The sequence below is a fragment of the Salvia miltiorrhiza genome, unplaced genomic scaffold, assembly GCF_028751815.1.
Source record: "Salvia miltiorrhiza cultivar Shanhuang (shh) unplaced genomic scaffold, IMPLAD_Smil_shh original_scaffold_233, whole genome shotgun sequence".
In the NCBI taxonomy this organism is placed as follows: Eukaryota; Viridiplantae; Streptophyta; class Magnoliopsida; order Lamiales; family Lamiaceae; genus Salvia; species Salvia miltiorrhiza.
In genome coordinates this window covers 111,085-118,935 of record NW_026651507.1, presented here as the reverse complement: position 1 = coordinate 118,935, position 7,851 = coordinate 111,085, and positions in this window count along the sequence as shown.

Genomic DNA, 7,851 nt, shown 5'->3' with positions numbered 1-7,851 from the left:
CTATTTAAAGAGAACGAAAAAATATAAATTTTGGTATAATTATTATTATTTTTTAATATTTTATATAAAAGATATAATAGTTTTTATCAATTATCTAAATAAAATCTATTGAACCAATTATATGTTGACAAGTGTCATGTTCTCAATGGATGAGATAAGGGGAGAGAGAGAGAGACCAAGGGAGGTCGGTTTTTTGCCCAGGTCGACCACCTCCCTTTTGCCACTTTTAATTCTTATTTTCCTTTTCTCCACTTTTAATGACATGGCATGAGACCAGGTTGATTTTTTTCAACCGATAAACTTGGTCTAAGCATGCACCTACTTGAAAAAATATACATATATAATTCTGATTTTTTATTATTTCAATTTTAATTTTTGATGTTTTTAGTGTGATTTTTTATTTTATTTTTTTTATTTTAAAATTCTAATTTTTAAAAATAAATTTACCCATTTTTGAATTTCTAATGTACTAATTTTCTATTTTAAATATTATGATTCCTAAATTTAAATTTGAAATTATATTTTTAAAAATGAGATGAAAAAGTTATCGAACCACCTTATAAAGCCCCCCAGATGTTGAGGGGGTGGCTCTTCAGAGCTCTTTCAGGTTCTAAGAGCATCTCCAGTCCAAAGACTCTAAAAATGGTAGGTTCTAAGGAGGTGGGCCCCAACTTACAGCTTTCACTCTTCAGCCCAAAGGCTCTAAAAATGGCTCTAATCATTTAATTTCCATATTAACTCTTCTATTTTCAAATCAACATTTCATTAAAATCAAATTTCAACATTACATTAACTAAAATACAATACAATACAATACTTAAAATGAAATACAATAATTAAATTAAAATTATACTAATTTAATTATGACTAGATCGGACCAAATTGAGCACAAATGTGCTCGATCAAATATGAGTTGAGGCGATTGTGAAGTTGGCGGTTGCGAATGGAGAATTATCGAGCCAAATACTGTCGAAATTTCGGCAGAGCTCCGATTACGAGGACGAGATGCGGTCGAGCTATTTAAAGCCTCGTCATTGCCCTCATTTTCCCATTCTGATGCATACGCGCCTTCGTCTTCTATGATTTGTGCAAAATTATGCACGTAAATATAATGTCACTCAATTGTTCCTTCTTCCAAAGCCGAGTTGGTCCTTTGATGATTGCCCAACGTGTTTGAAGGACGCCGAAAGCTCGTTTGATGTCCTTCTGAGCCGCTTCTTGCATCAACTTGAATCTCCTTCTCTTCTCGTCCGACGGAAATGGAGGACTCTTCACGAAAGTGGGCCAATCGGGGTAGATGTCGTCGATCAAGTAATATCTCATCGTGTAGTAGGAGTCATTGGCTTGAAATGTGATCGGTGGAGCCCTTCTTTTAAGAACTTCATTAAACAACGACGATGCGTTGAGCATGAAAGTTTGAGGACATAGCCGTTCAATGTAAATTTTTTTAACATATATATTTTTGAAAATAGACGTTACCAGCTTTTTAAAATTCAATTTTTTTAATACGGTGCACACACCTTTTATAACAGCCATAAAGCCCAACGCTTAATTTCGAACCCCCCCTTGATCCCCTCTTTTCGCCAGCCCGACAGCGGCTCTAGCCGCACAGCTCGATCCAACGCTAGAGTCGCGCGCTGGAGGTGCACTAACACCACTAATTACATATGGAAACATTTGATTGGTTAATTACTAAATGAAAGCTTGGTTGTTCTCTCTACATTTTTGTTTAACTAGTGAAATCCACAGTTATATCCTACCATGTGTTTTAAGTAAACTCCATTCTCCATGTTAATATGGAGTAGTTTGCTTATGACTATTTGATGACTAAACATTTAGAAAAGGGAAGTCGTCGGCATAATTTAAAACGAACGTAATTTATGTTACTAGGCTCATAATTCTTGTTACAATACCTTTCCAAAAGTGGAACGAGAATTCGAATTGAAGCAATAACATAAGTAGTTATGGGCCTAAATTCTTTTTGTTTTCAAGCCTTTTCGCCAATTTTATTATCCTAGTTGATTTTTTATATTTTGTTTCTTTTATAAATTTGAGTTTATTTTATGCCTATAAATAAGGAGGTTTGAATATATTAAGAGGCATATTATGATAATTTTTTAATTAATAATATTATTCTTTTTTCTCATACGAAAAGTATTTATCTTCTACTTTATATTGTTTTGTGTCGTATCGTATGTGCAGTAGTCTGCAAACATCGCCATCTTTGATCCGTTTTGAGATCAAGTGCAATGGCATTACTTGAATTTGAAATATTAAATCTCGAAAATACACACACTACCGCTAGATATTCTTCAATTGAACTGTTTTTTTTTTTGTTCTATTAAATTGTAGTATTATATTTTTATGTTAGGTGTGTTTTTAAAGATACATCAATTTAGCAACTGAACTAGTTGCAAAGCTTTACGTGTGAATACAAACTTCTCCCAATTCTCTAGACATGTTGAAAACGACTTTGAATTATTGGATCGACATTCAAGTTATCACCCCCGAGTAAAATGGTGAATCATTATTGATTTTCTGTTGAAAAAATTGAGATAAATTATTATTATTATTATGATCATCATCATCATCATCATCATCATCATCATCTAGCGAAAATATAGAATAAATATGAGTGTTTTTTATTTAGGGGGGGTTTGGCTAAGCTTATTTTAAAGAGCTTAAAATTTTTTTAAGAGTTTATAATTTGTCAAACTGTTTAGATAATATAGCTTATTAAGTTAGAGAAATAATTTTTAGTTAGAGAGAAAAAAAACTTTGTTAGAAAAAAAAAATCAAAGATAAATAAAATTAGAATGATATATGGTGAAAATAAAAAAAATCATAGTTAAGTTATTGAAAATAAAGTGTTTTTTATAAGATAATGAAAAAATAAATTGGGGTTGATGAACTTATTTTTTGAGAGCTTATAAACTGATCTTAAAATTCTTAAATAACTTATAAACTATTTTAAAGAGCTTATAAGCTCAATCAAACATGTCTTATTGTAGGGGTTGATCAATCATTTTACTAGGATATGGATTAATCAAACGTAATAATAAGTGCTTAAAGATACTTTTCCTACTAGTCTATTAAATTTGACTTGAGCATTACTAATAAAAAAGAAGAGTATAGGGCAGTAAAAAATTAATGTTTAAAGTCAAAGATCTTAAGTTCGAGTCCCTGTAACAAAACCTTTGAAAAAAAAAGTGTATCGAGTCTTCGAGCTAGTTTGTGTGCAATTTGTTCGAGTCAAATCGTACCAAATATTGTCATTATATCTCAAGTTTGACTATTTTTAAATTGAATCAAATTTGAGACAAATTTATTCGAGTTTAGTCACATACAATTTTTTTTCTCTAAACATGTATCTAAATTTTCTTTAAAAAAAAAAAACATGTATCAAAATTTAAATAATTAATATAATTATCATTAATTAAAGTAGGGTAAATATCAGTTTTTGGCCCATCGTTTGAGTGTTTTCTCAAATATATCTCACCGTAAGCATAATTACAAAACAATACCCAACGTTTCATTTTTTTCTCGTTTATGGCCCGCAAAAATATTCCGGTCATCGGTAAATGACGTGTTCCGGCCAAATGCCATGTCAGCAGTACACTTGGAATTAAAAAATAAAAGAAAAAACACGTATGAAAAATAAGTCATTGCATGTATAACAGTTCATCTTCTATTTTCAAAACAGAGCCTTCTTCATCGCGCGAAATTCTTGACAGCTTCAACCCTACCTTCAACTCACACTCTGATCAACACACAGCATCCACCGTCGACTCCTCTTCCGCCACGACACCTCCATCGACGATTACTCCATCCCTTGCCATCTCCTCCATCGAGGGGTATCCCTCGCCCAATCTTGAAGATCGTCTGTCACTCTCCGATCGCCAGAATCACGTCTGCCACTCTGTCCGTCTCTCCCCGCCGTATCTTCACCGCCAAGTCCCTCGCCGTCACTCCCCACGCGGCAGAGACAAGTGAGTAATACTGGAATTCATTTATGTTATAGCCCGATATAAATCTCAACGAAATTAATCATGGAATTCATTTTTGTTCAATTATATTTCAGAAACTACATGGTTAATGACAGTAAAGTTTTGATTTTCTGGTTTCCATATGATTTTCTTTCTTAAATTTCCGTTGATTCCATTGTGAATGGGAATACTAGAGTAAATTGATGGCGACATGGCTGTTCTTGGTAAATTTCAATATTTGAATGGGAATGTTTCCAAAACAAAGGCAAGTTCCTAATTTACAACATTTATCGAGGCTGCAAATGGTGCACATTGAATCAACAAAAAAGTGACAATTCTAATGATAAAAGTGACATTAAAGAATAGTGATAATTACAGTGAAGAAAAGTGACAATGTCAAATTTATCTGCATTATACAGATTTCCTCATGGGAGGCAAAATAGGTGACTATGTGTTTAGATATTGAACCTATTCTCCTCAAATTTCACAAATTTTACATTGGCCCACTATGTGTAGAAAAAAAAGAAAAAGAATGTATTTATCTTTCAATCCCTTGTTCACCTCTGTTAGACATGAGAAAAACCATAGAAGAGAGTTTGCAGATGATAGAGGAAAAGAGATACAGAGAAGAATCAGTTTATTCCTTGATCACCATCATTACATTTATAGAGGAAAAATACAACTTTGATTTAACTTACTAACAGCTCTAGCTAACCTCACTAACTACTTGCCACATAAGCATAACAACTTAACTGCCTATATTTTCTTTATATTCAATACAACCCCAAAAAAGATGAAGACTCAGCCTTTTTCAAAGGGCAATTTGGCAAGTAGAGACTGAAAATGTGAGATAGAAATAGGCTTTGTAAGCATATCAGCGAGCTGATCAGATGTGGAGATATGCTGCACGTCAAGTTCCTTGTTAATCACTTTGTCTCGGACGAAGTGAATGTCAATTTCTATGTGCTTCGTTCGGGCATGAAGAACCGGATTAGAAGCCATTGCTGCTGCACTTTTGTTGTCGCACCACAGAGTAGGGGTTTGAGACAAGTTGTAGCCAAGTTCAACGAGAAGGGATTTTATCCATACAAGCTCCATGGATGTATCAGCCAAAGACCTATACTCGGCTTCGGTAGAGCTACGCGATACAATACCCTGCTTCTTAGAGCTCCAAGATAAAAGGTTTGGACCAAGAAAAACCAAGTAACCTCTTGTAGATTTGCGATCATCTAAAGATCCAGCCCAATCCGCATCAGAAAAAGCATTCAATGTGAGATAGGGCGATGAAGAAAATTTGAGAGAATAAGAGAGGGTTCCTTTAAGGTACCGGAGAAGGCGTTTGCAGGCCTTCCATTGAAGTTCAGTGGGTTGCTGGAGAAACTGACTGAGCTTGTTAACCATAAATGAAATATCCGGTCGTGTAATAGTAAGATATTGAAGTGCTCCGATGGTACTCCTATAGAGAGTTGGATTGGAGAAAGGTGGACTGTCATGGAGATAGAGCTTTGTACCAGAATCATAAGGTGATGGCTGAGACTTGCAGTCAAGCAAGTTGGTTTTAGTGAGAAGATCTCGAATATACTTGGTCTGAGAGAGATGATAAGCTTTGTTGTGCTTAGATACCTCAACACCAAGAAAGAAACGAACGCTGCCAAGAGTCTTTAATGCAAACTCATGAGATAAACTTTGAATGAACTGATGTACCAGCTTTGAATCTTCCCCAGTTATTAATATATCGTCCACATATACTAAAACCAATAATAAGCTGCCTGATTTCCGCATAAAGAAGAAAGAGTGATCAGAGGCTGAGTGTTTAAATCCATACCTGACTAGATGAGCCTTTAGCCTTTCATACCATGCCCTAGGAGCTTGCTTGAGGCCATAAAATGATTTCTTCAACTTACAAACCCAATTTGGATGCTTTGGGTCTTCAAAACCAGGAGGCTGCTTCATGAAGACCGGTCTGTCTAGAACACCATTCAGAAACGCATTATTTATATCAATGTGTTGTATATCCCAATTAAAAGATGCAGCTAAAGAGAACAACAGTCTCACTGATACCGGCTTTATGACTGGGCTAAAAGTCTCCAAAAAATCTAGGCCAGCCAGCTGTTGAAAACCTTTTGCAACTAGTCGAGCCTTGAGCTTGTCAAGTGTATCATCAGGGTTTAGTTTGACCCTGTAAACCCATTTGCAATCAATAGGATTAGTGCCTGAAACTGGAGGGACAACTTCCCAAGTTTCCTTCTGTTGGATAGCATTGATTTCAGCCTTCAGGGCTTTGTACCACAAAGGATCAGCAAGAGCAGCAGAGTCAGAGGAAGGTTCTGTAAACTTTGTGCTAGAAGTGATGATGTGAGCTACTTTATCTCCTGAAGCAGATGAAAATAAAACTGAAGGAGGGAGGTGAGATGTGGCTATGTAAACTTTAGGCTTAAACACTCCAGTTTTTGATCTGGTAGTCATGGAGTGTTTGTTTTGAATAGGAGGGGCTGTTGTAACTGGACAATGAGAGGAAGATTGTGCAGGTGAAGTTGGATGTGGAGAGTGTGGTGAGTGAGATGGTGAGGGAGGAGGACTAGGATGGGGTAGCTGATGAATATGTGGTGCTGGAGAAGACTGAATATATGGTATGGGAATAGGGTAATCAGGAACTGTAGATGATGAGATAGAGAGTGGGGAGGGTGGTGGAAATAGTTCCAAGTAGGGAAATTCTTGTTCATTAAAAATAACTGTTCTAGCTATATATATTCTGCCTGAGGAGTGAAGGCATCTATATCCCTTGTGTTCATGACTATAACCTAGAAATAAGCATTTGGAAGATCTGTATTGAAGCTTAGATGAGTTGTATGGCCTGAGATATGGATAACAGCTGCACCCAAACACCTTTAAAAACTGATAATCTGGGATTTGTTTGAAAAGAGCTTGATGAGGTGAAATGTTAGTGAGAGATGGAGTTGGTAGGCGATTTATAAGATACACAGCAGTTGTGAATGCATCCCACCAAAAAGTCTGAGGGAGAGAAGCAGTGGCTAGTAAAGTAAGACCAAGCTCAACAATGTGTCTATGTTTTCTTTCAGCTTTACCATTTTGTTGATGTGTGTGTGGACAAGAGTGCCTAAATGCGATGCCTAGTTTTTCCAGAAAAGGTTTTAAGGATCTAAACTCTCCTCCCCAATCTGATTGTACAGCTTTTAGTTTAAAAGAAAATTGTCTATCAATGAAAGTATAAAATCTTTGAAAAACAGAAAATACCTCAGATTTGGCAGTAAGAGGATAGATCCATGTGAACCTTGTAAAATCATCTATGAAATAAATGTAATACTTGTATCCATTCTGTGAAACAGTAGGGCTTGGTCCCCAAACATCAGTGTGAAGTAATTGAAACGGAGCAGTGGTTTTAACTGGTACAGATGGAAAATGTATAGCATGTATTTTTCCAATAGCACAAGAGTTACAGAATGTAGGATCAGACAAGTTTACATTCATTTGCATAGCTTTGAAAGTGGATTTAAGAACATTATTGCTAGGATGTCCTAATCTAGCATGCCAAATGTTTACATCAGAATGAGAAACAATACATTGCATAGATTGGTGTTTATTTTCAGTAGGAGAAACAGCAGCAGTTGATGGTTTTGAAGTAGAAACGTTGGAGAGATTGAGATGATACAATCCATCTTTAAGTGTGCCCTCCAGTAAAACTTGGTGAGTAAGTTTGTCCTTTACAAAACAAAAGGTAGAGTGAAATTCAATAAACACATTGTTGTCTTGTGTAAATTTTGATATGCTAAGCAAGTTTTTGGTTATGTGAGGCACAAACAGTATATTGCTAAGATGAAGATGATTAGATGAATTCACACAGGGT